Below are 17,208 nucleotides of genomic sequence, written 5' to 3'. Positions count from 1 at the left end.
AGTGTTACCCTGTAGCACATATAGACCATTCCTTTTCAACCCCTTCATAACTGTAAGACTCCCTTTAGAAATCCGAAGAACACCACCTTCACCAGTATACTTGCAACCATTATCATCTAGAGTTCCCAAAGAGATTAGATTCCTCTATAAATCAGGAACATGTCTGATGTCTGTTATAGTCCTCACAACACCATCGTGCATCTTGATCTGAATAGTACCAATTCCAACCACCTTACAAGGAGCATCGTTTCCCATTAACACCTTACCGCCACACGTCTTCCAGTCCATAATTTGCTTCAGCCATCATTAACATCTCTCCACTCCCTGCATGCATGATGTGAATTCCGGAGACTAAACCCCTCTCGATTGGGTAACAATCAGCTCTAAGTACTATCTCCACGGCACCAACACGACAACCAAAGTAAAGACTGAGCACACGCCATCATCCTCCATCTTCAAGATTAGTAGACTTGCCTTTTAATTTATTTTGGTTTTTCCCTCTCTCGGTTTCTCTCTTCTCTTCTTCTAATTTTATCGTTGTTCTTCGTCTTTTCTGGGTTTGAGGCGTGTTTTGTGTCGTTTTCTCTTCTTCTCTCTCTAGTATGTCAAACGTCTTCTCCGGCGTGAGTGAGTAGACAACTCTGGTGGGAGTCCTCTACCAATCCCCTTGCATGCAAGACCATAATGTTATCTTGGCGCTTCCCAGTCGCTCTTCTTCTCTTCTCCACGCAGACCTATAAATTTGTTGCTTCTCTGAGGATTATCTCCATCCTAACCCTCCTACTTCCTTCTTCTTCTGTCTTCACCATGGCTACTCACTTCGCCCTCTCATCTCATGGTCGTCTTTCCCTAAAATACCCCAAGCCTTCTACTAATCAAGATCTCCAAACCATTAACCAGGGATTCGTAGCACGCTGGTGCTGTCCATACGAAGCCTCACTATCTCAACTAAAACGTCTTCTCTTCCCTCAGTCTCGGTTCTTCAGAGACTGTGACTACTTTCTTCTTGATGGTCCAATTAACAATTTTTTTATTAAACCAAAGAGCCTCCTCATTCTCAATGTTCTCAATTTCGGTCGTCCTTGGATTTTGAGAGGCATGATGTTGGTTTTGAAACAAGTTGATTTCCCTCTCATTGAAGAGGTGGATGACTTATTTTTTGAACCAATGTGGTGGACTTTGTACAAGGTTCCTTTAGCTATTCAAAATAAGGAAGACTTGGACGATATTTTTGAGAGAATGGGCAAGATCATTAAGATCAAGCCTCGAAACCTCGGCTTTGTCAACAACCAGATCATCCGTGTCAACAATGTCGTATAGTTGAACATCCTCTTACTTAATGTCCAACTGCCAACCCTGTTACTCCTTCTGATGAAGAAGTGGAATCTAACCAAGATCCGATGGATACTATGATGCACCCGAAAAGGTTTCACACCCAAGCGGAGGTATCATGTAGTAATCCGGCAAAGCCGGGATCGATCCAAGGATAGGAATGTAGTTTAGATATCGAATGGTCTTATTGGTCGGTTCAGATATAAAAGGCTTACTTAGGCAAAAGCGAAAATAAACGAAGATAATGAGAGGTTCATAAACGAATAAGCACTAAGAGAATAAAGGAAGTAAAACAAACTAAAATATCAATGTAAGAGGGCGAGAGAGATTCGAGAGAAGTCGGCGGAGCAAGAGTCGAGGAACAACAAGTAAAAGAGGTGTCGAAGTCCGAGAATCCGATGTGGTGGACTTACAACTATGTACGGACCAATCGAATGGGTTGATGTAAATCTAGTCTCGATTCCTAAGGTGGATGTTCATAAGCACTACATATGTCCGAAGATAATACTTAGTCAAACAAACTTCCTAAACGATTAAAACCGAATCATCGAAAATGTCGTCTAGTCGCCTAACTATGTGAAGTGTTTGACAAGACACATGAAATTTGGACCTAGACTACGATCGATATCAATCACTTTGCGTAATCGATTAACTATGCGAAGTACTTGATAAGACACATGAAAAACGATTGAAACAAGCAATCGAAATAAGAGAACATCGATTTATTATTAAACCATTAAATCATCACAAAAATAATCACAAATTTATCACATAATCAACACACAAGAGTTAGCTAAAATGTTGAATGAACAATAAATGAAAAGAAGATGAAGAGAGAATCCCCCTTTTTCGATGTGGTGCAAGACTAAGATCGTATGAAAAAATGAGCGTTTAGGAGCAGCCAATCTCCCCTTAGCAAAAATCAGTGTTCCCCATAGTAATTAGCATCATCTTCTTCTCCATTTATCAGAAACAACTATTAAAGCTTCACCAAGCTTTCTGTCCCTAAGCAATTTCAACCAAAAATCAAATCGAACACAAGGGGTAGCAAGACCATGACATGTGGAGTAAAAGCCCTAAGGTTTCCGGTCAAGAAAGTGACCGGAACACCTACAAAAATCCGGCCAAAGACAAGAAATTCCGGTCAAGCAAAGATCCGGCCAAATCCTAGCAAACCCGAGCATCCTCCAACTAGTAGCCTCGTGCAAGGTCCGTGCTGTCCCGAGCTATGGAGCAGCCATCCCGTGCTATGTACAACTCGTCCCGTGAAGAAGCTGTTGTTCGAAGCAGCTCACTGTCCCGTGAAGAACAGCCCGTGCTGTTCTTGTTGGTGCGTGCTGTTGCCGTGCTAGTCCCGTGCTTGTCCGTGCTTGAGTTCTCCTACCCGAGCTGCTGCAATGGAGCTCGGGCTGCTGTTCTCTAACAGCCGCGACCTTGCTCTTCCGGCCAAGACTAGGACGACCTCATGTGTTGGCCGGCCTCATGTGTTGGTCGGCCTAGATTGTCCGGCCTCTCCTTCTTCTCTTCCTCTCTCTTCAAATCCAAACCCTAGAATGCCCTCAAGAACAAACAAAACGTAGCCTCCTTCTCTTCCCCTCTCTTGTTGTTAGCTTGGTGAAGAAGATGAATAGTAGAATAGGATCCCTTTAGACTACTTCAAACCCTTGACTTTGTCCATCATTAAAGACTCTTGACTTGGACCAAAAAGGTGCCCATAGAATCTCTATTATTCTCTTCCTCTTTTGGGATCTTGGGTTGGGCTTCTTTCTAAAGCAAGGGAGTGCCTTCATCTTGTCTCTACATTTAGAACCAAGGGGGGGTGCCTTCATAGAATCCTTGTTTCAAGACTGAACCTCGGCTTCTTTCATTCACAACTTCTCTGTCCGAACTCCGAATCGACTTCAGTTTCACCGTCGGACTCGTGATTGACTTCAATTGTTGTTTGACTTCTGATTTTGACCAAAATGACCAAAATACCCTTGGTCCTCTTTTCTTCCCTTTTGTCGCATAAGATGAAAATGTGATAATTCGCTCTCTTTATTCCGAATTACACGCCAAACCCCAAATAAACTACCTAGCAATAAAAACACATAAATAATTAGAAATAAAACCCGAAAAGAACTAACTCATCAAAGTTAAGTGACCTAAATGTGGCATTTTCACGCCACATCAACATCCCCAAACTTAGAATTTGCTAGTCCTCGAGCAAACAAACAAAACAAGACAATAAAGTAAACCTAGCTCACTTTCGGAGGACTCCCGGATGCATTTAGCGTATGCAACAAGCCTTTAAACCCTTAGTTTACCCCTAAAGGATGAGTTTTGTCTCGTGAGGGTTTCCAGTGAATACACCCACAAAGTTCAAGATTCCAAGAGATAAAAGAGTTGAACTATCGCTGCAAATAAGGTAACGATCAACAAGTGAGAGACATAAGTATGTCAAACATATGAATCAAACCAATAAACACATAAGCATGCTAAGAGTCTCCTCACTAATAATTTTATACTTAAGTGTAGGTGTCCCATCATCATGAACATCATCCAAGTCTAAAGTAACAAAACCTTGTTTCCTATTGTAGCACATTTCGCCTCGACTTTGGCCTCACGGTCATACGCTCTTAAACATGAAATCACTCAAAATAGAATCTAATGGTTCACTCTCATGTGTGAGCATGGAATAAAGTAAACTCAACACATACAAAAATTAAATGAGGATATCAAGTTCTAAAACGAAATGATCTCTTAGGAATGGAAATAACCACTAACGAAATGAGGAAGCTCACTCACCCTTCTCACCCACTCTACCCTCTAATAGTGTCTCCTAAAGATAAACAGATACAATTGATGGAATGGAAGATGATGAAATCCCGAGAATGTCGACGCCTTCAACAATAAAAGAACACTTAAATAACCTTTAAACTTGACTTTTTGCCTTGAATACTTTATTTTCCACAACACTAACACAATTCTCAAAAGTTCACATGAACTTACGCAAATAACACATACATAAACAAACTTTTTCTTTTCTTTTTTCTTTTTTTTCCTCTTTTCTTTTTTTTTTCTTTTTTCTTTTTTTTTTCTATTTTTTTTTCTTCTGAAACATGACAAACACAAATAACAAAAATACAAACTAGTATTCTCAACAAGTCGCCTTTATCTTTGACACTTTGCTTTCACATTCTTTCTTCTTTACTTTTCATGTCTTCATTCTCGGGAGTAGTATGATAAATGGATGGTGGAGTATCGGTTTCCCTAAAGTTGACACTATTATCAGGTTTCATGGACTACAAGAGTAAGGTTTATTCGCTATCCTGATGTCACTCCTAGTGGTTAAGGAAGTTGAGCTCCTGAGATCGTCTAAGCTCTTTTGAACATAGTGAAATTGAGTAGCTCTTCATTCTACTCGGAATTAACGCAGAAGAGTACACTCAAAAGCAAGAAAAAGGCTCAGATATGTCACATGGGTTTAAGTCTCCACTAATGACTATTCTAGGTCCCTTAGAAGTGCTACTTCTTCCTTAAGATGATACTCACATGATAAAACACCAACACCAAAGGACTTAACATTCATGAAAAGACTAAGAGCATGCATAAGATTTATCAAGAAGGAACCACATGCATCAACATACTTAAGAATACCACTAGAGTCATACTAAATCTACCCAAAAAAATTTCAATTTTGGTCGAATTTGTTGAACTCTCTTCTCTTTTGGAACCACAAGGTCGTGATGTCATGCGCCTAAATGGTCGTATCCCCATCCCCAAACTTAAAACTAACATTTTCCTCAATGTACTAAGCATATACTCACCAAAAGATAAGAGGTACAATAAGTTAAAGAGAATAGTGGAAGGATATTATCATAGCCGAAGGAGATATAAAGTGATACTACCAAGACTTATGTATTCGAGTTCCAAGTTGATGATAAGCCCATCTCCATCCCCAAACTTGGAACGAACCACGTCCCAAAAGTATACAAAGTGAGAAACACACCTAACACATCAATAAATAACATAAGAATGAAGCATAAGCATGACCATATAAAAATGACCACTCACGCGGGATCACTCGATTGCAGCAAGCTATGCAACTAGCCTTTGAGTCTCTCGTATGCACGAGAGCACGAGTTTTGTCTCGTGGAGGGTTTCCAGAGATGCTACCCACAAACATCTGTGACGCCCCGTGTTCCGAATCACGGTTTGCCAGGCAGTTTATAAAAGAAACTCGGTCTCAGACTCACTAAAACCAGTTTCAAATATAAACCCAAGCCAAAACTCTCATCACGGGTTACAAATCAAGAACAAACACAGCGGAAAATCAAATATAGTTTAAACCTTTTGAAAATATGCTCGGAAAATATGTAACCCAAAATAGTATTCATAAAGAAAAAAAAACATCTTGAATTCATGTTTATAAAAAGTTCACAGAAGAGACTGAATTAGGACAGAGTCTCCTCAATAAATTGAACATATCAAACCTGAAAAACCTGTCAAACATTCATCATACATATCTCACAAACTTCTAAATATCAATAGCATCAAATAGAAAGTGATAATGTGCATACTATTTACATGTGTACAATCGCAAACGAGTGAGAGAACGATCCTAACTATTCTAGATGATACATATATAATATTAACGTTGTGATTATGTTGAAAATACAATAGAAGTTATAATCTTACATAATGTGAGGCGTCGAAGTAAACTATGTCACTCCGGGTCACCAATACCTGCAACTGAACAACAACAAATAGGAATGAGATAACCCGAAGGTCAGCTCAGTAGGATACCTAGACATCCTACCCGCACCACACACATCAACATTTTAATATATTAATAGTTATAAGTGTTACATATATACAGATATATATACAGAGATATCAATATGCACACGAAGCAAAACAATATAGCAAGATAATTCTTCTAGCTTACCAAGATCACGACTGAATACGCGCTCAGTCGGGGTCACCTACTATTCGGCTAGGAAGAACCGGTAGGCCTTTGTTAGTGCGTAGGCAGGCGGCGCCTTATCGAACGTTTGACTACTGCAGTGTACACATGGATCCACGTAATACCTCGGTAAGAGCTTCCGTAACTCTCCCTTCGTCATCATCGCCCATCGGGCTGGCTTGTGATCTCAATACGCATCGAATAGTAAATCTCACCCAAACAATGATACGCTTAAAATATGTCATGACTTACCCAGACGACTATAAGAGTATCGTCGCTTAGTAGAGCCATATACCCACGGCGATACAATTATCTCGTCTTGAGGCGCGTCCTATCTCCGGCCAGATCTAACGCTTCCTCGCAAGGTAACTCATTGACCATTCGAAGAATACCCAAACATATGCATGAACCTATAATAATATTAAATGATCTGATAGGCTCCCAAAGCTACAAGAACAGAGCCCTCCTAACAAGTCCCATCAACCGAAGGAGAAGAGCGTTCTTGTGTCTCAAGGTAGGGTAAACCCTGTTTAAAGCCAAGCTTTTACAAGTTTCCACTTTCAGGGATTAAGTATTTTCTTTTAAGAAAACTTGGGTAAACACCCTCTTTCGGTTCGGTGAAACATTGTACGTATCAAACACAAGACATTACAGAATTCAAACCACACTTACCAGTGGCTTAGCAGAATAAATAAACAAACATGGCACTGGTCAGTCCCCTAATCACTCTAAGGGTCAGAATACCCCAACTCCCAATCTCTCTCGGACCCCATTCCGGGTAAACAAGAATGGTCGTTACCAAACGGCTGGCCAACGCACCGAGTGTAACCCTTCACATGAATTCATGGCTAATCCATAACAGAAATATAAACAAGGGGACCAACCGATGCCCGGCGTCAAACAATCAATACACGTAACACAGATCAAGCGATTCCGCCTCCATGTTATACACGCAGCTCAAGCGATTCCGCCACCACGTGTTTACAATTCACACAAAAAGATCACACAGATCAAGCGATTCCGCCTCCATGTGATTATTTTACAGAAAAACCAATTTGTTTTTAAAAGAGAAGCATCCATAACATAGAGCACACCACATACATACATATCATACCATATCATATCATAAATTGAACTAGAGAACTATAAAAAGAAGAAAATTACTAACTATATATATATATAATGGTGAAACGGGGAATACCCGTGCTCCAAGTAAGATTCATAGAATCCTACCTCTTCTTGCGCTTCCAATGATGCTCCTGAGTAAGCTCCACTTCTCCTCGAGCTCCCTATTGCAGTTCATTAGTCCTACTGAAATATGAAAGAGCAAAACGGTCATTTGACAGTTACATAACTGTCAAGACTCCTCTTGCAAAGCAAGAATGCATAAAATGAATGAAACTATACTAGGAATGTCCTATCGGGCACTAAAGAGATCATTGAGACGTTCCATCGAACAACCGATACACCTTACGGACCAACCCACAAACCCATGAACTCTATTTTACATTTCCGATATCCCATAAGCTGACAAATTATATATCGAACCAAATACTATGGATCTTGAACTATCAAATCATAAAATGAACCTAATGTTACGAATCCATAACTCGACCTATTCATTTATGTTAACGGCAAGATTCGGGTAACCATCTTTATTCCAATTCATTCCCAAAACTAGCCCAAATACGAAATTCGAACCGTAAAATAATTCGGCAGCAACCCGTCTATATATAGACACCCCAAAATAGTCCATAATATTCTAGACATGATCCTGAACATAAATCATTCGAAGAAACTAAAGAATAACTGCTCCAAATCATGAACCCAAAAGAAATTAGACCCAACTATACAGTTATCGTAATAACTATCATAAAACCACCAAATACAGACGAAATAGAAATTTCTGATCCGCTAAATATGTAAAACGAGTCGAATAGGATTACCTGGAAGAAGTTTCATCGAATCCCGACAACCGAGCGTGAAGTAATTGGACCGAGAAAATCGAATTTTAAAACCCTAAACTTTCCACCAATATATTCCGGTTGCTGCTGGGTCGCAAGGGAAAATGGGAAGTGGGTTAAACGTGGGTTGGTTTTGAAGAGTTTAAATTGCATGGGGCTGCCACACGTCACCCATTAAAGTGGCCATGCAAAGTTAATCAATTTTAGGTCCATCATTTGTGTACACTTTATAAACAAATTCCACCATTTATATAACCCACTAATTCAACCCTCATTAATTGTTGTGTGACCCCCAATTTAACTTTTCCTTCTCTTTTTCACCCCACAACTAACCAACAATAAACTATATGGTCCCTCTCAATCCGACAACGAAGAAAATTACTGAAAACAAAACGATACCCAAACCATGCCCGATCTGTACGACCAATCAAAAATCTATTATTTCTCGATATCTATCTAATGGGTCGTCTGAATTAACTAAAATTCGAAACCAACTCTTGAAAATTGCTAAGTTTGTTCGACAATCCAACTCGTCTGATTCTCCGACTCGAAGATCTGGGCGCTACACATCAAGGTCCATCTCAATAGACCAACCAATCATATAACAAAAGACGAAAGATTTGGGGGTTTACCCAAAAAAAAGATGTAACCGGTAAGAACCGTCTCACAACAATGTAATGACATTGGTACATAAATGAGACGGTAAAAAATAAGAGGTAATCCCCAAACTTGGATGATGACAATGCAACAAAGTTTGATGTAATAACAGGGAAAACATGCATTTCACTAAAAGGATCTACATATGTATGATATATTGGTTGAGATGTCGAACTAAAACCTAAGGGTTTGCCCATAAGGCTCAAGACTAAGTCAGAAGTTTCCTTAAGTGAGGGTTCAACCAATCCTTTAAACATTATTCTTGTCTCGATATCATATGTGTCGTTAGGGAAATTTATAGCCCTGCTCAAGAGGGCATCCACATCTAGTCCATCTTTACTAGCTACAAAGGTCTAAGGTAAAAAACTAGTCATGTCGTTATGATTCTCCTGAGCACTAGTAGTATTGTCCCTCTTAACTATCAATGCAAGCATATTCATATCACGAGTAGGGAATAATTGTTTATGAAAAGCGGAATGAGGTTCATCAACTAGTTCAGACTCGGATTTCGACTTTAAAACCTCGTTATGTCCATCTCCTCTCTCAGAATTTGTAAGATCCTCGGGTATGTCTACCTTCATAGGAGTATCCAATCTAATCATTTCATCACTTCCAAGAATGAAGTTGGACTTAACATTAACACTAGGTGTATTACCCTCACCTATACCCTTGAGATCTGTTGGAGTTTGGGGTTGTGAAACCCTTTTCTCGATTTCTTTTAATTTTTCCTCCATCTCTTTAAGGGCGTGCAAGGTATTTTGGCTAATCTGAGTTTCTGTCTCATAAAATGATTTCGAAACATCTTCAAGAGTCCTCTCATGATGAGACGCATAAGAACTAACTAAGGGCTCTTGAAGATTCTCATAATCATTGGTAAAGACATCATTCCTCGAACCTACGGGCTTCATATGAGTGTTTACGACATTTGTGCATCCTAGCGAGACATCTCGACAAAGAGAAATAGTAGGGCATTTACTCGCTAGGTGTTCTCGACTTGCACAAATGCTACAGACACTATAAATCGCTAAATCATCATCATGCATATCAATAAATTCTTTCCGAGCCATGTAGGCAATTTTATCTTCTACTTCACCGTTCTCCTTTAAAAAGCATATGCCTCCTTTTGAGTAATGGTTTCCTTCGGCTATATCTCTGTCACTCTTAACGGGTGTGTCCTAATCTTGGGCCTTCTCCGCTAAGAGGTCGAGATACTCCCAAGCCTCATTAGGATTTTTACTCATAAACCCTCCGTTGCACATCACTTCCACGAAGTGTTTCATTTTGGAGGTCAAGCCATCGTAAAAGAACCCGATGACCCTCCATATTTCATAGTTATGATGTGGAAATGCGAGAAGGAGGTCTTTAAATCTCTCCCAACACCCAAAGAAGGTCTTCTCTTTGTGTTGCTCAAAATTCATAATTTCTTTTCTTAAGGTGTTGGTTCGATGGCTTGGGAAAAACTTTTTAAAAAACGCCCTAGTCATCTCATCCCAACTTCTTATAGTCCTAGGCCTTAGAGAATGAAACCATATCTTCGACTTTTCTTTTAATGATAACGGAAATAGTTTGAGCTTAACGACTTCCTCAAGTACTCCATTGATTGGGCGTATCGAGCAAATCTCATTGAACTCTCTCAAATGAAAATATGGATCTTCATTCTCTAGGCCTTGGAATATAGAAAGTAATGGAATAATCTCAGGGTCTATGTCTAAATCACACTCATTACTCGGAAATATGATGCATGAAGGTATGCTAGCCATATTAGGTTCAAGGTAGTCTCTAAGACTTCTAAGCGGTCGATGAACCTCATACCCATCATTCCAACTATCATTCCCATAAACATCCATTGAAGCACAATTAAAGCAAAATGCAAGCAATCACAAGTGTTCAATTCAACTACTACTATCAATAATAGACAAGATGCAAATGCACTTAAGCCGCTCAAATAGGTAAAGGTTAGGGAACGATACTAGAGGTGGCGTTTGTTACCACAATTTGATCCTTTTCCCTTTTCTTGTATCTCCCTTTATATCCCCAAACTTGTTAACTTTCGTCCTTTAGAGCTCCTTGGATGAGTACCTTAGAGAAAATCAAAAAAATTAAGAAGAAACTACGAAAATAAACAAAGAAAACGTCTAAGTAACCAAATAACACCAAACTAATGAACAACACGACAAACGATATTCAAACTACTAGACCTATCCCCAGCAGCGGTGCCAAAAACTTGATGCAACCGAAAAGGTTGCACACCCAAACGGAGGTATCAAGTAGTGATCCGGCAAAGCCGGGATCGATCCAAGGATAGGAATGTAGTTTGGATATCGAATGGTCTTATTCGTCGGTTCAGATATCAAAGGCTTACTTAGACAAAAGCGAAAATAAACGAAGATGAGAGGTTTTCAAACGAATAAGCACTAAGAGAATAAAGGAAGTAAAACAAACTAAAATATCGATGTAAGAGGGCGAGAGAGATTCGAGAGAAGTCGGGGAACAACAAGTAACAGAGGTGTCGAAGTCCGAGAATCCGATGTGGTGGACTTACAACTATGTACGGACCAATCGAATGGGTTGATGTAAATCTAGTCTCGATTCCTAAGGTGGATATTCATAAGCACTACATATGTCCGAAGATAATACTTAGTCAAACAAACTTCCTAAACGATTAAAACCGAATCATCAAAAATGTCGTCTAGTCGCCTAACTATGTGAAGTGTTTGACAAGACATATGAAATTTGGACCTAGACTACGATCGATATCAATCACTTTGCGTAATCGATTAACTATGCGAAGTACTTGATAAGACACATGAAAAACGATTGAAACAAGCAATCGAAATAAGAGAACATCGATTTATTATTAAACCATTAAATCATCACATAAATAATCACAAATTTATCACATAATCAACACACAAGAGTTAGCTAAAATGTTGAATGAACAATAAATGAAAAGAAGATGAAGAGAGAATCCCCCTTTTTCGATGTGGTGCAAGACTAAGATCGTCGGAAAAAATGAGCGTTTAGGAGCAGCCAATCTCCCCTTAGCAAAAATCAGGGTTCCCCATAGTAATTAGCATCATCTTCTTCTCCATTTATCAGAAACAACCATTAAAGCTTCACCAAGCTTTCTCTCCCTAAGCAATTTCAACCAAAAATCGAATCGAACACAAGGGGTAGCAAGACCATGACATGTGGAGTAAAAGCCCTAAGGTTTCCGGTCAAGAAAGTGGCCGGAACACCTACAAAAATCCGGCCAAAGACAAGAAATTCCGGTCAAGCAAAGATCCGCCCAAATCCTAGCAAACCCGAGCATCCTCCAACTAGTAGCCGCGCCCCGTGCAAGGTCCGTGCTGTCCCGAGCTATGGAGCAGCCATCCCGTGCTATGTACAACTCGTCCGGTGAAGAAGCTGTTGTTCGGAGCAGCTCACTGTCCCGTGAAGAACATCCCGTGCTGTTCTTGTTGGTGCGTGTTGTTGCCGTGCTAGTCTCGTGCTTGAGTTCTCCTACCCGAGCTGCTGCAATGGAGCTCGGGCTGCTGTTTTCTAACAGCCGCGACCTTGCTCTTCCAGGCCAAGACTAGGCCGACCTCATGTGTTGGCGGCCTCATGTGTTGGTCGGCCTAGCTTGGCCGGCCTCTCCTTCTTCTCTTCCTCTCTCTTCAAATCCAAACCCTAGAATGCCCTCAAGAACAAACAAAACGTAGCCTCCTTCTCTTCCCCTCTCTTGTTGTTAGCTTGGTGAAGAAGATGAATAGTAGAATAGGATCCCTTTAGACTACTTCAAACCCTTGACTTTGTCCATCATTAAAGACTCTTGACTTGGACTAAAAAGGTGCCCATAGAATCTCTATTATTCTTTTCCTCTTTGGGCTCTTGGGTTGGGCTTCTTTCTAAAGCAAGGGAGTGCCTTCATCTTGTCTCTACATTTAGAACCAAGGGGGGTGCCTTCATAGAATCCTTGTTTCAAGACCGAACCTCGGCTTTTTTCATTCACAACTTCTCCGTCCGAACTCCGAATCGACTTTCGTTTTCACTCGTCATTGACTTCACTTGTTGTTTGACTTCTGATTTTGACCAAAATGACTGATGAGTCATGAAAATGCCTCATCTGATTCTCTTAATTTGGACTAGTTAGTCTATTTCGAGCAGTTACTCTGATGAATTGTGTGTTTTTCTTTCTCAGGCGCCTTTTGTGGAGTTTAGGGCAAAAAGCAGATAAAAACGGACACAAGAGGGGCATTTTGGTCATTTCTTGATTTTGTAAATTTTGGCAAATGTTGATGCTCCGATGGATAGTATAGTCCAAGACGAACCTGGAGGTGAAAACAGAAGGCGAATCGGAGTCCGAATGAGAAAGTTAGGCCAAGTCAAAGATCGAAGTTAATAAGGGTTAATCAAATCAGCTAGCAGCCACGTGGCATGCAATCTGATGGTTATTTGAATTATTTCGGTACATTGGTGGGTAAGTGTTGGTCACATTCGGTTATTATACTAGGCACTGTTTCCATACAACGCGATACAGGATAATGTTGTAGCCAACGGAAGATCTAACGGCTGGTGGTCCCACTCCTCTTAACCCCGTGATCCCAAAGTGCTTTGCACTATTCTTTGGCTGCTCCGCGATGCACCAGATAATATACTTTATAACGCATCACCAGGTTGGCGCCCATATCTCTGTGAGAATCTTCCTATTCTATCAACTCTTTTGAAATAGGAAATAATCCAGAGAGAGAGCATTTGCTCCATTTTGCAGAGATGACCGCGAGATCAATTGGAAAGAAAGAGATATTCTCTTCAACAAGAAAGGAAAGAGAGTGGAGAGTTATATAAAGTTATTAAAAACAGAGAGAAGAGAGAAAGAGAGAGAAACCGAGAGAGAAGTTGGAAACTCTCGGTTTTCTTATAAAGAGAAATAGAGACATTTTGAAAGGATCTCGGATTTGGGGAGTCGGCCATTGAAAGAAGAAACCGAGAGCTAGAGAGAGAAAGTGAGAGAAAGAGTTTTCTTTTTCTTTTTCTTCTTCTGTCATCCTTCTCTTTGTGAGAGAGAGAAGGTTAGAAAGAATGAGTTAAGAGAGAGAGAGAGAGGTACTGTAAAGAGAGAGAGAGAGTTCATATTAATAAAATTGATTTTGTTTAAAATCTCTTTATCTTCTTCTCCCTTTACTGGTTCGGTTATAAAGAGAAAGAGAGAGTTTATTATTGTTATAAAGAGAGAAAGATAAGATTTAGAGTAAGAAAGAAGGAGAAAACAGTAGAGAGAGAAAAAAACCAGAGAAGAAATAATTTTCTCACCAGGAAATCGTTTCCGGGAAGACGAAAAAATTATTTTCCCTAAGGGTCTGTTTGGCTGCACAGAGGGAAATTTGCGAGAAAATAGGTGTTTTCTTCTCCGATTCTTTTTCTTTCTTTAATGTTATTAATTTTTATCTCTCCCACCATGATTATGATCTCTTTAGTGATGAGTAGCTAATTTATCTAATCTAGGGTTAGGATGAAACCTTAGTATCGCGTAAATGTCTGACTTTTTCAACTCATACTTAATATCTTCGAAGTACTTTTAAATGATAAATTGATTTTTCTTATTTAAATTCATGATATGTCTTTCATTAACTATACTTATATTTTGATGATTCATGTTTAGACTAAGTGTCTTTAATGTCTCATGCTTAGGATTTGATAGTTAATAGTTAGATTATCACTTGAATATTTATTTTTGAAATCAAAACATTATATTTTATTCTAAGAAAGTTGTACTTTCCGAGGAAGATAGATTTGTCTCTCCTTGAGTTATAGAAGATCGAGTTGTCACTAATTAGGCAATAATTTACGCATATTTAGGTGGATTCCGAAACCCTAGACTTTCTCCACATAAAACTTCTCCTTACACTTTATTTTCCCGTTATTTTGGAATTATTCATTATTTTTCCCACCTCAACATCTTACACCAAAGTAAATCCAGATTAGTTATAGGAGTCAGAATTGATTGACTTAGTCTCTGAGGAACGAACCGGTCTTACCGGAATCATCACTTGACGCCCGTATACTTGCGGTGGTGACCTATTTAGGAAACCTGATGGGCCTAGAAAGTTTCCTAAATAGGTCACCACCCGCAAGTATACGGGCGTCAATCCTAGCCATCAATTCCTCTGACCCCTCAGAAGACTCTACCCAATCTCAGGCTATGTTGTTGGAGAAACAGGAAGCGCGTAGACTTCTGGATGAGTCCTTAATCCTTTCTAGAAGTCTTGCAATTCTGTCGAACACGGAGGAGGAAGAGGACGTAACTCCACCGGGGTAGTCTACTTGCGGTGTCTCTATTGCTTTCTGTTTTCAGTTGTCTCTGTCAGTTTTGAGTCTTTTAGTTTTGAGTTTCTTGTGTGTTGTATTGGTACAGGTGCAAGAGTGTCCATCCTCCTGATCCTTTGAGATTAGGAGTCGATAGGTGTTCCTGCCTTGCTCAATGGTATAAGACATTGAGACAAAAACACCCTTTTGATCTCTCTGACAAACTGTACCAATCGTGCTCCTCTTTTGTACGGGTTGTCTTTTGATCTTTTGGAGCAGTTGTGATTAGTAGATTTCTCTTGTCTCTCATCCTGTTTTTTCTTTTTTCCTTTTTCTTTTCTTCTGGTTTATCTTGGCCTGCTGTTACTTCTGACCGACCACCCTCTGCCCTTTTGGGTCTTAGACTCTTAGGTGCAGTCTTAGTGTGAGCCTACCTTTCCTAGTTAGTGACTGATGAGACATGGAAATGTCCCATATGAGTCTCTTAATTTAGACGAGTTAGTCTCTTTAGAGCAGTTACTCTCACGAATTACTCTCTTTTATGTTCAGGTACCTTTTTACAGAGTTACGCGTGCAAAACGGATAATGTCAGAAAGAATACAGACTAGGGGCATTTTGGTCATTTGTTGACTCTGACTTCTTGGTCAAGATTAGTGTTCGGATGGAAAGTAGAGTCCAAGACTAGCCCGTAGGCAAAAACGGAAGTCAAATCGGAGTTCGAATCAATAAAATAGAGGAGGTCAAAATCATTTGACCAAAACACCTAGAGCCACGTGGCGCAGATCTATCAGGAGGACACGAAGCAATCTGACGGTAACAGGAGTTCGTGGTATACTTTCGGGAAGTTTGGTGGGTCTCTCAGGTGTTTTCGGGATGACATATAGGCTCTGATTCAGTGCATCGCGCTCCGCGTTACTTGGGTGCTTCCTTACACGTGATTTTTTCATCTAACGGCAGTCGCTCATCAAGTTTGATCTCGCGATCCAGAAGCCACCGTCCTACCTGCTCCAATAGGCCGCGTTGCACCTTATCTAGCTCACCTAAAACCATGCAACCGAATTGGAATCAAAACAGATTAATATCTCATTCTCTCTCTCGTCTCTATCAAGTGAAAACAGTTATACCCGAGAGAGAGATAGAGGAAAATCAGAGAAAACCGAGAGAGAAATGGAGGAGATTTGGGGAGATTAATTCGAATCAAAGAGACACTCGGTTGGTCTATAAAAGAGAAGAGAAACAGAGAGCTGGAGGATCATCACGGTTTAAAGAAGAAAGTAGAGAGAGAGAGAGAAACCGAGAGCTTATAATTCGAATTGTTTTTAACTTTGATTTTTGTTTTTCTTTGAAAACTCTGTTTCTTAGTGAGAAAGAGAGAGAGATTACAGAGGAAGAGAGAAAGTTAGAGAGAGAGACAGAGAGATATTGTAGAGAGAGACTCGGTTTTGAACATCAATTAAATCTCAGTTTTATTCTTTTTTCTTTCTTTTTTTGTTCCTGTTTCTTAGTGAGAGAGAAGTAGATAACATAGAGAGAGAGATTAGAGTAAGAGATAAAGAGAGAAACAGGAGGCTAGAGAGAGAAAGAAGGTTCAAGAAGATGAGAAAATAAATTTCCCAGAGGGAAACCATTTCCGGGAAGACGAGAAAATCGTTTTCCCAGAGGGTGCGTTTGGCAGATTTCCAGGAAAAACAGACGGAAATCAACTCCTTAAGGCTCTGTTTGGTGAAGAAAATCGCAGAAAAGTAAGTTTCTTTCTTCTTTTTCTTATATTAATTCAAATATTTATCGTTTCTAGCATGAGTAGCCAAATCTTTTATATCTAGGGTTTTAGAAGAAGTCATAATAATTATTTTCTCGATAATTTATTAAAGTTTTTACCATTTTAACGATAAAATCTTCCGGGTTTTTAGACCGTTCATGAACTAAAACCTGAGTTATATAAAGAACTCTCTAATTAGATCAAAATTAAATTGTCGTTAGAATTATTAGAAAGACGGATTCGAACATTAACAAGTTGCT

At 39.7% G+C, this 17,208-nt stretch overlaps 1 long non-coding RNA gene across 1 annotated transcript; it reads right to left on the bottom strand.

The window, feature by feature from the left end:
- Window positions 1–5,839: 5,839 nt before the first annotated feature.
- On the bottom strand, window positions 5,840–8,342 carry LOC147531997 (uncharacterized). The gene is made up of 3 exons (XR_015228071.1): window positions 8,227–8,342; window positions 7,514–7,591; window positions 5,840–6,066 (listed from the first exon to the last, which is right to left on the bottom strand). It is a non-coding gene; the product is annotated as an uncharacterized LOC147531997 (long non-coding RNA).
- Between the last annotated feature and the right edge of the window lie 8,866 nt (window positions 8,343–17,208).

This window comes from Eschscholzia californica, unplaced genomic scaffold, assembly GCF_041429995.1.
Source record: "Eschscholzia californica isolate CP2 unplaced genomic scaffold, dmEscCali1.0.p SCAF_6, whole genome shotgun sequence".
Taxonomy (NCBI): domain Eukaryota; kingdom Viridiplantae; phylum Streptophyta; class Magnoliopsida; order Ranunculales; family Papaveraceae; genus Eschscholzia; species Eschscholzia californica.
This window is presented reverse-complemented; position numbering and strand designations above follow the sequence as displayed.